At 39.7% G+C, this 15117-nt stretch overlaps 1 long non-coding RNA gene across 1 annotated transcript in view; it reads left to right on the top strand.

Annotated features, from left to right (window-relative positions):
- The window catches only part of LOC309606028, a 139567-nt gene that overhangs the window by 104461 nt on the left and 19989 nt on the right, over window positions 1-15117 (top strand). The window lies entirely within an intron of this gene.

Below are 15117 nucleotides of genomic sequence, written 5' to 3'. Positions count from 1 at the left end.
AATTGGGGGTAGAAGGCTGTCTAGTGAAGCTAGGAAAGTGGAAAGTAATATGAGGAAGTCAGACACTCCAGGTGGAATGTTTTACTATTTCATTGCCTGTTGAACCATATACAAATAGGCACTACTATATAGAATAGATATTTAAAAGAGTTATATCTTATTACAGAGTAAAACATTACTCTTACGCAAAGGGACCTATTCAGGCTTCTATTAGTACAATTAAAGTCTCAGTTTTCTTTCTTTTTCCAACCGAGTTTCTATAATATACTCCTCAGAAAAGTAAAAGTTTTGATAAATGGCTTTCTTTATTTGAAGTGAATGATCTTGTCAAATCTGAAGTAGCCTGCATTTTAAATAAATTAAACAATATGTGAAAACACTTGGTCTAATCAACTAAACACCACAATATGGGGAAATCTCTACAAGAACACCTTTTGAGGGGAATTTTTCTTGGTCACAGATCTCAGCTCAGAACACAAAACCCCATCTCAGAATACCAGAAATCTAAGGTAAACCCTACTTGTTAGAATGAGTTGCAGGTTATGTTAAAGTGTAAGGGTTTACTTTTTTAATGTCAGTTGTTTCATCATCACTCTACACTACATGTAAAGGCACAGATTGATGTATTTTTCTGGCATCTTCCTGACGCACCCTTCCCCTAAATAAATCTGTTTGCCAGGATCTTGTCGCTTAAATTAGCCATCTCAAACTCTTGGTCCTGCCAACACAGGCAATTGTGCCAATGTTCTCAGCATTTACTGGCACACGAGCTGTTGCCTTTTCTTTGGCTTTCTATGTGTACCTAAGGCCATCATCCCTCCTTCACAAGACAGCAGTCTGGCTTATGTGTCACTGAGACAGACTTCAGAATTGTTTGGACTCACTCTGGTTCTCTCCAGGGTGTTCATCCTGCGCGATGTATTTTCAGCTATACAATATATTGTTCAGAATTTGTCGTGCACATACTTGCAGATTGGCAGAGCCACCTGCCAAAGATGAGAACCTTTTAAGTTGTTGTCAAACGTCATAAAATGTGTTCCGTGATTAATTCTGTGGGCACAGATTGGTTTTTGCACAGAGTCCAAAATTTGGGATATGTCACAGTGACTAAATGGCACTGGCATGCTGAATGAATTTGGAATTTGTTTTGTCAAGTGTGGGAGCAAGCACACAGATGGGCTTTGATCCAGTGGTGCTGCTTGGAATTCTCATTATAGCAATGATGTCACTTGTCACGTGGAGTGGGTGATAATGCTGCCAAATCATGGACAAAGCAAGGCAAATAACAAAGTACAGAGGCCAGGGGAGAGGGTTTATGTAGCACAGGAAGCTTTCACTATTAGCTGACCTCTGCTTAAATGACATAAACATTGTGTCAGGGCTGCCAAAAACACACTTAGTTGAAATACAAGCAGACAAGTAAAATTCCAACTGAAAGGGCTTTTTAAAAAGGGCCCATATAACCTAAGTCTTCACTTCCCAGAAAAGACCAAGTAAAACAAACATGCCCTTGCTTTTTAGATAAGGCTGTGAAAAAAATCTTTGAGCTGCAAGCAAATTCAACCAAACCAAACCCAAGGCACTTTGCTTTATAAGAAAAGCTTTGTGGATTCAAAAGGTCAGCAACCATGCTGGGAAATGGAAAACAAACAAACAAAAATCTATGGTGGCAAAGAAATACAGCATATTCTCACTAAGTATGCACATCAGAATTCTCTTCAGGGCTTTAAAAAAATACATTTATAGTGCAGCTAAAGCAGTACTCAGAGGGAAATTTATAGCTATAAAAGCCTATGTTAAAAAAGAGGAAAGACTTGAAATCAATAACCTAAACTTTTATCTTAAGAAACTCAAGAAACAAGAGCAAACTAAAGCCAAAATAAGTAGAAGGAAAGAAAAAGTAAAGATTAGACAAGAAGTAGAATATATATAGTAGTATATATAAGTAGTATATCTATACATAAGTAGGATACATATATTTCTGATATATACATACATGAAAAAAATCAATGAAATCAAAATTTGGTTCCTTGTGAAGATCAACAAAGTTGACAGACCTTTAGCTAGACTGATCAGGAAAAAATGACAGAAGATTCAAATTACTAAAATCAGGAATAAAAGAGGGGACATTACTGCCAACCTTACAGAAATAAAAAGGAGTATAAGGGAATACTATGAAAAACTATACAAATACATATAAACTCACTATATATTATATATAACTAATATATATATTCATGCCATCTAATTTATCTAATTTGTTGATACATATAACAGTGTGTATGAGTATGTACATGTGTGTATATATATACATATTTTTTTTCATGCCAGAGGCCCATCATATAAATTTTGATTCAGAAAGTCTCAAGTATGACAGGAACATTTGTATTTTCGGAAAACTATGATGGTTTTTGTAATGTGCTCTCTTTGCTGAGACCTACTGACCTAGTGCATAGCACTTATTCAAAAATATTGTTGAATTACAATTAAATATTTATGTATTAGTTAATATTAGGTGCAGATGCATATAAACACAAAACGTTGAAATATCCATGCATCTAAAGTAAGTAAAAGAAATTCAGAGATAGGTAATTTGGGGCAAGTATTTTATTTTGAATGACAAAGGGCCCAGTTACAAAATCTCAACTCTGTCCCTTGGGAAAAAGAGGAAAAAGAATGCTGGGATAAGCCTCTAGAATATTTGCCATACCATACCACAACTTCTAAAACTTAACTCTAAACTTCATTCCTGGAGCATTCTAGGGCAATAGATTTATTTTCTCCCATTAGAAAGTTTCAATCAATTAATTCAAAAGAATTTACTTAGCAAGTGCTATGGGAAAGAGGAGAAATGCCAGATGTGTTCCTCCCCTCAAGGAACTTGCAAGCAATTTGGACAATGAAATCTGTACAAATGAACCAATCCAGAATGCTTTCTACCAGCACTTACCAAAGTGCTATGTTTTACAGTTGGGCCCACTACTGTATATTTACATTTAAACTTTGAAAAAGCATTCAGTCTGCAAATGGACTCAAACTAAAATATTCATTGAAATGAACCACATTACTATGTTAAGGTAAATTGAGTCTGAAAAATTAACATTTATTCAACCACAAACCATTCCAAAATATGAAGATTTAAAAAAAAAAAAAACCCAAACTCTCCAGAATCCATTGTTCTTAATGCTTCTTATAACTTAGCAGGCATGGACAGAACTTTGCAAAACAGCATTAGAATAATTAGCTTCTTAATCTTTCAACTAATGTGGTCATCAAATGGCTAGTCAGAAGACAGAGACTATAGCCTTATCACATCAATTCTGCAAATATGTCCCGATTACCCACTCTAGTAAATCACCATGCTGGGTCCTACAGATACCCGGAAGATATCTTGCTCTCAAAGAGCTCACAAATCCAGTGGAAGGGGATAAGGGGACAGACATCTAAGCAACCCCAGAAACAAAAGAGGGATGTGCTAAATATTATTTCTGTTCTTACTGCTTTTGTTGCAGGGGTTTTAATTGAGTACTGTTGTGTAGTAAAGAGTGGGGTGAAGTGCTTTCTCACGGGGGGTAACTAGAGAACATTTTAAAGAGCAGGGGTTCTCAGTCAGGGGCGATTTTGGAGCCCAGAGAACGTTTGACAGTGTCTGGAGATATTTTTAATTGTCACGACTGCAGATGGTGGGATGGGGTGAGGATTGCTACTGGCATCTAGTGGGTAGAGGCTGGGATGCTGCTTTAGCATCTTACAATGTGCAGGACAGCCCCCTCAATAAAGAATTATCCAGCACAAAATGTGAATGGTGTGAGATTGAGAAACTCAGCTTTAGCAAGAAGGAAACATTTGTTCAGGAATGATGAGGATGTTGACAAGTGGGTAAGTGGGGAATGGGAATGCCAGAGAGAGGGTTTTATGAGCAAAGCCATGCAGGAAAAAAAATGTATGCCCTGTTTAGGAAATGAGGAGGGCTTCAGTGGGGTGTAGGTGCCTACCTGGGCTTGGGGAGTGTGTGGAAGAAAATGAGGGTTAACATTTAGGCTGAGGTGGGGACTTCCCTGGTGGTCCAGTGGTTAGGACTTCATGCTTCCACTGCATGGGGCACAGGTTTGATCCCTGGTCGGGGAACTTAGACCCCACAAGCCACGCGGCCAAAAAAAAAAAAAAGAAAAGAAAAGAAAATTTAGGCTGAGGTGGATTGTGGAGGCTCCTGAATGCTTGGGTTTCTTCTTTGGGCTAGAGTGAGCCATTAGAGGATTTTAAAAGCTGAAGAACTACAATTAGAACTGTTATTTTAGAAGTATAATCAGAGGGAGAAGCTTAGACTCTCATAGCAGATAGTAAGAAAATTCCTTTGAGAGAGTAACCTTTGTTTGAGTGTTGTCTGTTGTTAAGCTCTGATTCTTCGAAAGTACCAAAACTTCAAGAAGAAAGGAGAGATTCTGCGTAATTAGACCAGGGTGAGATGGTGTGAGGTGATATGGGATGAGTAGTGAGATGAGGAGGGGCAAAAGGATAAGGGAGAGGTGCACTGCTGAATTTTATGCTGTGAGATCCTTCCTCATGGCCTCTAAAGCTGAGTAATATTTACAAAAATCACAACATGCTTGTTGTATTTGGATTTCCCATGGAAGGTGACTATATTTGGATTGAATGGGGGTTGGAAGAGCAGGATGGTGAGAATGGGGCAATGATGGCTAGAAATGGGGCAAAGGATTTGGATGCTTCTGTAATAAGCAGTTTTGTCTCCCATTCCTTCCTTTTGGGTTCTACAGTCCTGCTGTTCATGCTCCCCAAATAGTCCATGCTTACCTGCCCTTCTTTCTGCCTGGCTTGCTTTTCTTCTCCGTCTAATAAATTTCCGCTCACGCTTTAAGCTTACTTCTAATGGTCCATTCTCTATACTGCACTTTATACAAGTTACCAATATTGTATTGTGTTTACTAAATTGTTTGTTTTCTCCAATCAGATAGTGAATGCTTAGGTTCACTAGGCGGGTAAGAATGGTATTTCATTCTTCTCTGACTCTCCAGCAGGTAGCAAAGTATCTGGCATGTTACCCATGCTCAGCGATCATTCAATGCGTGAAGCGTGGGTGAGGTCAGTGAGTGGCAGAAAGATCGTAGTGCTGGGCCTACCTTGCCTTTGCATGGCTGTTGTTAAAGCTATACTTTTCCTTCTCATTAATTTTCTGTTTTAAACCTCATCTTCCAACTTAAATATTTCCTTCCCATGGATGATATTCTATTAGGAAGAAAAAAAACCCCAGAGTATGGCGTTAAGCCTGAGTGAATGGGTTAAAATCATGTTTCAATATGCTTTTTCGAATGCTTCCATGTTATTAATTTAACATCGACCTGCTTATTAAGATCCCATTTTTAAGGAAACAATTGTAAAAATCATTAAGAGCATTTCAACAGATCTTAGCCACTGAGTCATCTTGCTGGTTCTCAATGAGCTTGAGCTGAACATCCCTCATTCAGAGTAGCAGGTAAAATTTTATTTTTCTAATCATTAGTAAACATTTATCTGTGTGCTGATTTTTATGTATTTTTGTTGTTGTTGATGTGAAGAAGGTTCTATATAGGAACAGCTGCACATATGGGACAGTGCCCAGGTATGGTTTAAAGATGCCTTTTCCAAAACATCTTTCCCACACTGGTGGTATGCAAGGTCTCTGGTCTCAACAACTAGTAAGTATTTCCTTTGAGTTAAAGTATGAAGCCTCTAGTCACATGCCCTCCTTTTGGATTAGAGCATAATGCTTCTGGCATCAAAAACCTATATTTGGAATGTGAATTTGGAATAGAATTCTGGACCTAGAGGTGGGGGAGATGTCTCTTTGGTTTTCATTGCTTCTACCAGATCAAGTTCTCTTCTCTCTTAAAGAACTTTGGTGTGAAGCTTGTGGCATCATTACCAGCTACCCCTCATTATTGCTGTCATCTGCTGACCTGGGGACACTCCCCACATTCCTTGAAGATTTAAGCTTGGAACACACCCTCACTCATTCCAATAATATGCCTGTGATAGTTCTTAGCAATTTCAATCTCCATGTAGATGATCATTTCAATACTCTGGTCTCTGACTTCCATGACCTCTTCTCCTCTAATGATCTCCTTCTCTCCCAATCTCAACCACTCATCCCCCCCAGAATGGGCCATTCATCCCCTACCCTCGACCTTGTCCTTATCAGTAACTGCTACCTCCCATATCTTAATCTTAATCTCAAGCATTCCACTCTAGGACTCCCACCTCATATCCTTCCAGTTCTCTGTCCCTTCCACCCTGACTTGAAAATACTTTGACCAGATAATTCATATGTCCTACCATCTTTTCACTGTCCCCATTTCCCACATGTCCTAACTTACCTCTTCATCCAATCTATCTATAGATAGATTTTATATTCTATCCTAATAATCACTCACATTACACACCTAAGTCCCTGGCACCGCTCTTATTTCTTTGTCCTTCTTTGGCAAAACTCCAATCCTGGTCATTTGCAACTCTCTTCCTAGTCTGCACTTGTTTTCTGGTTGCTGAACTTGGATGGAGGAAAACGCCCAATTTTACCCATGGTCTCACTTTAAACTCATGAACCACTAAACTCAAGTGGGCCCAGCAATTCTAATTCATTTCCTTAGTCTATTCACTCTTACTTCATAAACAAGATTTCAAACCTCTCTTCAAACTTTCAACACTTTCTCTTTCTTCATCATTCTCGGCTAACAACCATAATTTCTTTTTCACTGAGAAAATGGAAACAATCAGAAGCGACCTTCCATATGCTGCTTCGAGCACTTCTACCAACCTAGTTGCATCTATGCCCATGTTCCATCTTCCATTCGGTTACCCTGAGCAACTGTCCATGTTCTGATTTAAGGCACGCCCCTCCCTTTGTACACCAGGTCCCAGGACCCCACATCTACTCAAGGAGAATACTCTGGTAATTTTTCTCTAGAAATGTTGGAGAGGCTCCCTCTTCTTCATTATCAATTTATTTCCATCAGTATATAAACATGCTGTATTTCTCATATGAAAATAGTCTCCCTTGATCCCATGTTTCCCCCCAGCCACCTGCCCATTTCTCTTATCCCCTCTATAGCAAAACTCCTTCAAAGAATTGCCCATACTTGCAGTCTCCATTTCTATTTCCCTCACTTTCTCTCTCTCTTTTTTTAATAAATTTATTTATTTATTTTTAATTTTGGCTGAGTCTTGAGTCTTCTCTGACCTCATTGGACACCTTTCAGTCGTCTTTAATGGTTCATCTTTATCTCCCTGGACTCTTAATTTTGCAGGGTCCCCAGAATTCCATCCTTAGACTTTTTCCGTTCTTTGTCTACTCTCACTGCCTAGATGATCTCATCCAGGCTTATAACTACATACTAACCATACCAGCACTGTCCAATAGAAATAGAATGTGAGCTACAAATGAGTTTTAGATGTAATTTTGAATTTTCTATAGCCTAATTTAAAAAAGAAACAGGTTAGATTATTTTTAATAATATACTTTATTTAGCTAAATATAGCCAATATTTTAACATATCAATATGTAATCAATCTTAAATTATTAATGAGATGTTTTCCATTCTTATTTTCATACTAAGCCTTTGAAATCCAGTGTGCATTCTACACTTAGAGCATATCTCAATTTGGACGAGCCACATTTTTTTATGGACTTAGTTTTTTTTTTTTGATTGAAATACGGTTAATTTACAATGTTGTGTTAGTTTCAAGTATACAGTAAAGTGATTCAGTTATATATATGTGTGTGAGTGTGTGTGCACGCGCGTGTGTGTTCTTTTTCAGATTCTTTTCCATTATAGGTTGTTACAAGGTATTGAGTTACAAGGTCATTACAAGGTATTGACCTTGTTGTTTACCTGTTTTATATATAGTAGTGTGTATATGTTGATCCCAAACTCCTAATTTATCTCTCCCCGCACTGCTATCCCCTGGACGAGCCACATTTTAAGGGCTCAGTAGCCACCATGGCTACTGTATTGGACAACATGGCTCTCAATGCTGAATATTGGCTTTTACTGAGGAAGATGAGGAGTTACTGGAAAGTTTGGAGGAGGGAAATAGCTTCTTTTTAGAAGATCACTCCGGCTGCTGTGTTAAAAATAGACTAAGCGGGAGCCAGGAGGAAGCAGAGAGACCAGGTAAGAGGCTAATGCAGGCGAAAAAGAGAGAGACACTAGGGAAGTTATATTATAGGAAATATAAAAAGTGGTTATATTGAAGGTAGAAAAGATAGGACTTCTGGATGGATGGTACAGAAAGAAAGGAGTTTAGGGTGACTCTGGGGTTTTTGATCTGAGCCACTGGAAGAATTGGAAGAACAGAGATGCCTTTTTAATTAATTAATTAATTTGTTTATTTATGGCTGCGTTGGGTCTTCACTGCTGTGCACGGGTTTGGAAGAACAGAGGTGGCTTTATTTATTTATTTGTTTGTTTGTTTATGGCTGCGTTGGGTCTTTGCTGCTGTGCACGGGCTTTCTCTAGTTGCAGCAAGTGGAGGCTACTCTTTGTTGCGGTGCACGGGCTTCTCATTGTGGTGGCTTCTCTTGTTGCAGAGCATGGGCTCTAGGCACGCAGGCTCAGTAGTTGTGGCACACGGGCTTAGTTGCTCTGCAGCATGTGGGATCCTCCCGGACCAGGGCTCGAACCCGTATCCCCTGCATTGGAAGGTGGATTCTTAACCACTGTGCCACCAGGGAAGCCCCAGAGATGCCTTTAAGCAAGGTGGGGAAAACTGAAGTTGAGCAGGTTTGGAGAAGGCTCAATGTTGGTTTTGCTAAGTGTGAGTTTTCTATCAGACAAATAAAAAAAAGAAGAAGATAGTTTCAGATAGTGATGTATGTCATGAAGAAAAGAGAATAGCTGTTGAGTGACTCTGGGGGTCCTCCTTAGATGGGCTTATCAGTGAGAGCATCTCTGAATAAGGGGCATTTGAACTGAGTCTGGAACGATGAAGTGACGCCAGCCAAGCAAAAATCTGGAGGAAAAGCATTTCAGGCAGAGGGCACTACAAAAACAGAAGTCCTGAGGCAGGAATGTCTGAGAAAGAGAAAAATAGCCAATGTGTCTGAAGTGAATACAATGGAAAGATGGGGGGTGGGCAGCCATCCAGCACCTTTTCAGTTGTGGTGAAGGAGCTGGGATTCTGTTTTATGTGCACTGGGAAGCTTCTGGGAGGTTTTAAGCTAGAAGTGGCATGATCTGATTTACATTTTACCATGAAAACTCTGGATCCTAAGTGGTGAATGGATTTATATTATATTACATTGGTTATTATTGTTATTCTTATTATAGGGAACAAAGGTAGAAGCAGGGAGAGCGGTTAGAAGCTTTTCCAGTAACTGACCAAGACTTTATGGCTCTTCCCATGGCACTGCTCTACGTGTCTTGTGCTAGGTCTTTTCTTTTTTTGTGTGCTAAGTCTTTTCATGAGTTCAAGGGATTTCTCGCGGTAGAAAACGCATATTCCTCACCTCTCTATCCTTGGTTATGCCCAGCGCTATGTGCTACCCACAGTAGGGGACTCAATGCATGTTGCTGAGTGAATTATAAGGCTCTACTCATCAAGGATCAAGAGTAAGTTTTTCACATCTTTATCTTTCTTATATATGGCATTTTGTCTGTCCCTTAATGGAAGCTCAGTAAATGTTGTCACGGTGGGGCAATGCCTCCTTTCAGATAACCGATTTACTGAGAGGGATCCTTGGAGAGCGAGAGGGAGTAGGGAGGGTTTGGGCCTTGCTGGGGTGCGGGGCAGGGAGAAGTCAGGGAAGGGGGAGCATGTCGAAAGAAGGGAGGTGGGTAGAGACACTGACTTTGAGCATGCCAAGGACAGATCTGGCCTCGTCTTTAATTTGGCCTAGGGCTGGCCTGCTTCCCTGGATGGTGATGTGATCCCTCTGTATGGGAATGGCTGAAATGGTTTGATCACCACGGGACCATAATCCGTCATCCAAATCCTTCATTAAGGAGGGCTTTCTGTTTGGCCTTGTTCAAAATCAAGCCTAGAGGAATCTGCCATCCAGCATCAACATTTTCTCTGTTGACACTGATGCTGCAAGTCCCAGCAAACGCAGGACGACAGGCTGAATGCAAGCTTTCTGGCACTCCTCCTTTCCTGGCTGGGACAGATGTCCTCAGGCCTAATATCAGCCTGGCAGAGGGTTGAATGCTGGACTGAGTCTGCTTTGCTGAATGTACTGGGCTTGAGTTTGATTCTGTCCTATAGATGTCTGCAGACAGGAGGGATGACATTTGGCACCAAGATAGAAACCCAGGTGTCTGGCTGGTTTTCAGTCTCAAAAGCCTTGTTCTTTTCCTTTAAGTCTCTGCAGCTATTTGGAATCCATCTCTCATCACCCAGAAGTTTCAGTGCCTTTAGATTAGGGATCTACACCCACAACTGATGATCCACTGGACTCCCATCCTTGGCATCTGAACAGAGCCAACAGGGCTGGTTACAAATTCATTGTTAATTACCGTGTGTAATCACATTAGATCCAGGTTTGGAGACACCCTACTTTGTTATTGTTTTGGATCTGAAATGTGTATAAAATTCTTTTTAAAAGCGTGTCATTTTTGTTTTCTAATTAGGATATTGGGGTTTGGAATGGCACCATTGTGCTGTTATTTAATCACGCTTTTTCTGGGGAGGGAGGAAGGAAAAGATTTTCCTTTTTCTCTCAACCATTACTCTCATTTCTGCATTAAGAGGGTGGAAACTTGGTTCCTCCCTCATGCCCTTTAGGCAAAGAGTCGATGGCTCAGATTCACAAAGATTGTTGATTTTGACTTTGGGTTGCCCTACTCTGTTTTTCCCCTTCTCTCATGCTACCTAACACAATAGGTAAGTTCTTCTAGCCAACACTCCGTAAGGGTGGGGTAAGAAAGGCAGTCCATTTAAGGTTTTTTTAAGCTTTGGGTAATCCGCCTTTATATTTACTAAAACCAGCTGGGTTGGTGGCATATTCTCCTTTGTCTTTACTTCTGAGCTGAACTTAAAGTTTAAATGGTGCCTGAATGAATCACATTGCTTGCATTCTTGTAAGTAACTGCAAAACATCCCAGGCTCACAGGAACCCATGGAGGATGGCGTACACGGGGATGTCACTGCTGCCATATTAGTCACTCCCTGCTTTGCTAAAAACTTGCATTTCTTATATACTGCCCCATCCCCATAGAGAACTGAGGTCATTCTAATATCATTCTTGCCCATCACCTCCCTCCTTTGAGAGGGAGTCAACATTTCCCCTTTCCCACTGCACCCCATTCACACTTTCTTGCTTTACAACCTGAGCCTCAGTTTCCTCATAAGTATAATGGGGATAATAAGAAATAACTGCCTTGCCACATGACACAGAGTTATTGAGGATCAAATGAGATAATGGCTATGAAAGTGCTTTATTTCTACAAATGTATTATCGTTTGCTTACTGTTTTTTGTTATCGTTTGCTTACTATTTAGTGTTGGGGAGGAAGACATTTTCCCCTACCCTTCTAGGTTCTTCTGGCTGGTCTAAGAATTAAATTGACATGAAACAGATTAACAGGAGAAAATCAGATAAAAGTTTAATAACATGTATACACGGGGAGAGACCCAGGAGAACGAGTAACTCACCAAAATGGCTGAAGCTCTCACCTTAAATACCATATTCAGCTAAAGACAAAGGAGCATGTTGAGGTTAGTGGTTTGGGACTTCAAAGGGGAGGAAGGCAATTGACATGGAGATGGAAAAGCAGATGTTTGGTAAACAAATGTTTGCTGGGATAGGCAGAGATGATGGGACACGGAGAGGGATTTTAACAAGCAGACTTTGCTGGGTTCCTTTCTGTCTATATATCTAGTACATACTATACCGATCTATGGTGATAGCTCCCTGCCGGGGACAGGTCCTCTATCTACATTCTTTAGGCAGTTAGGGGAAAAGTCAAAGTTTCTTCTTGAGCCTTTTGGGTCTTGATTGTTTTCAGTTTGAAATAATCCACATGCCAAAGAGACATCTTTTTTTAAAGTTTTTTTCTTTTTATAAATTTATTTATTTATTTATGGCTGCATTGGGTCTTCCTTGCCGCGCGTGGGCTTTCTCTAGTTGAGGCGAGCAGGGGCTACTCTTCCTTGTGGTGCGCGGGCTTCTCATTGCAGTGGCTTCTCTTGTTGGGGAGCACAGGCTCTAGGTGCACGGGCTTCAGTAGTTGTGGCACGCGGCCTCAGTAGTTGTGGCTCGCGGGCTCTAGAGTGCAGGCTCAGTAGCTGTGGCGCATGGGCTTAGTTGTTCCACGGCATGTAGGATCATCCCGGACCAGGGATCGTACCCATGTCCGCTGCACCGGCAGGCAGATCCCTAATCACTGTGCCACCAGGGAAGTCCCCAAAGAGACATTTTGAGGTGGCAAATGTTGCTTGTGTACACTAGCTACATGGTGTAGCCTGCCTTGTGTTTCAAAGGTGGAAGTTCTGTTGGTCCTGGTAAGTTGAGGACCATTTCAAAGCCCCAAGAAAAGGACTGGAAAGAAAGCATATAAGAAAAATTTCTGCTTGGATAGTTCATTCATTTCCTACGCATGTTATTTATATTCTTTTCACTGGGGCATAGGTTGAATGTGGCTGCCAGGGCTGTGAAATAAAAGGCGGCATCACAAGTCCTTTGGGAATCAATCAACCACTCAGAATTGGATTTCCTCTTGATTTTCAATAAATGGAGAACAACAGAATGTGATTTGTTCTAATTATATAACAACAGGATTCTAAGCAATGCTTTACAAATAGCTGCTTTTATGTCATAATAATGAGCTTTGAGGGGAAGCATTCTAAGCCCTTGTAGCATATTCTTTGTTTTCTCTATTTTATCCCCTTGAGGAAGACGGATAAACTGAGGCGCGAAGATGAGTGTAAACTCTCCAAAGCCGTGGAACTGTCGTCTCAGCTGTGACAGCTGCTCACCTCCTTTGTTTTCCGTTTACACATTTTAAATGTTTTCTACAAGCTTTATAAAAAATAACTGAATAAGTCTATGTTTACAATTTTCACACTGCCTTTTAATTTATTTTTGGTTAGCGTTCACTCTAGGTTTCTGAGGGCTTAAAGCTAGCTGCTAAAAGCTGCTTTCTCTGTCCCCAAAGAATATTTAAACCACTCTGCCAAATAAGATCTGCTAGGTGAAGCCCATCTTGACACAGGAAAAAGCAAAAGGAAGTAATATTTATCAGTGTCTACTCCATGTGTGGTCTCATGCTAGGCTCTTTACACAGGTCATTTTATTTAATCCTCACATCAACTCCACAAATTATATAAAATTATTTTCATTTTATTGACAAGTACACCGAGGCTAGTAAGTTGCATCATCAAGATTTATCTACCTATGAAATATTTTCGTCCCTAGATGTTCTGGTCTACAGCATTTACATTTTTGAAACATTTATCATCTTTCCAAAATTATAGTCACATCTCCCCACCTTGACAGACCCCACTGTCTTTGATTTTAAAAGAAAGTATCCCCTCCATCTACAAAGTAGTAGTTATAGTCTAAAAGTTAAATATAAATCTGCAAAAATGCCCATACAAATAATTTATTAATAATTTTTCATCAAATATAAAGATGAAATATTCGTGGTCCTGCATGTATCATTTTATGAAGATTTAGGCATTTTAATTATGACTTACATCAAATACCTCAGATTGCATTATATACTTTTCACAGAGTACGCAAATGTACTTATCATTGTTCTTTGAATTAAAAGATTCTCTGGGTACAAAGTTTTCCTGGTGGCTGGGAAACTGCCAGAATGCACACTGATGAAAGTGCACTGAGGAAGTACAGAGACCATCCCGCAGTCTGCAGCTTTCATCACTGAAGCTCCATCAGTGCATGTGTCTGCCTCTTCACAGGTGGGAAGGTTATATCATCTTTGCCCAAGGTAAGCCCTTAGAGTTAGTGTTACCTTTTTCAGCCAAATCTGAGCTACTTAAAATAACCACTTGGAGCACAGTATGATCACCCCCTAGTGGAAACTTGCAAATGATATCAGCACCAAGAAGCTAAAGGGCAGAAGAGCAGACGGCCTGCCACCTTTTCAATTGTTGTTGTTTTTCCTATTGTTTTCCTTGTTTTTCCTGAAGAAAACTATAATTTGTTGCACAAATACTATGTGCGTGGCTTTCCAAATGACATTATCTGATTTATATCTCATAATAACTCTGCAAGGAAGATATAATTATCCCCAGTTTTTCCACAAGAAGTGGTTAAGTATCTCACTCAAAGTCATGTGGAGGCTCAGATTCAAACCTAGGTCAGTAGTATTTTCCTGCTATATCAATAGTTCCTCCCTGGGGAACAATTCCCAGGATTTTCTTCATAGAAGAGTTGTCAAATACAATAGAACAAGTACCTCAAAAAAATAATAGAAAACAGCAAGGACCTACTGTATAGCACAGGGAACTGTATTCAAAATCTTGTAATAATCTATAATGCAAAAGAATATGAAAAAGAATATATGTGTGTGTGTGTATATAGACATACACATGTATGAATCACTTTGCTGTACACATGAAACATTGTAAATCAACTATACTTCAATTTAAAAAAATAGTAATAGGAAAATGAAAAATGTTTATAGAAACCATTTCTAGTACATTGTTGGGCTTTTTAAAGTTCTGGGTTAGTATTAGATAGGCCTTTTACTAATTCATTTTATTTCCTTCTGTCTGCCACCAGCTGTAGCTACCGTATAAAAGCCAGTCACTTAGAGTTAGAGGTATAACTCTGGAATATGGTGCTAGACTGCCTTTGTCCTCAAACAGCTTGGGATAATCTCTGGAAAGCCACAGATTGAGAAATGCAGTGTCATAGAGGGTTAAGTAGTTGGACTTAGCTACTTAGTAGTTATGTGATTTTGGGTAGGTTATGTTGACTTTCACCCCCAGGTTTTTTAAAATTAATTTTTATTGGAGTATAGTTGATTTACAATGTTGTGTTAGTTTCTGCTGTACAGCAAAGTGAGTCAGTTATACATATACATATATCTACTCTTTTTTAGATTCTATTCCCATATAGGTCATTACAGAGTATTGAGTAGAGTTCCCTGTGCTATAC

This window comes from Balaenoptera borealis (genome assembly GCF_965194805.1).
Source record: "Balaenoptera borealis genome assembly, chromosome: 11".
Lineage (NCBI taxonomy): Eukaryota > Metazoa > Chordata > Mammalia > Artiodactyla > Balaenopteridae > Balaenoptera > Balaenoptera borealis.
The sequence above is the reverse complement of the archived record's forward strand: the minus strand, read 5'-3'. Positions and strand labels throughout refer to the sequence as shown.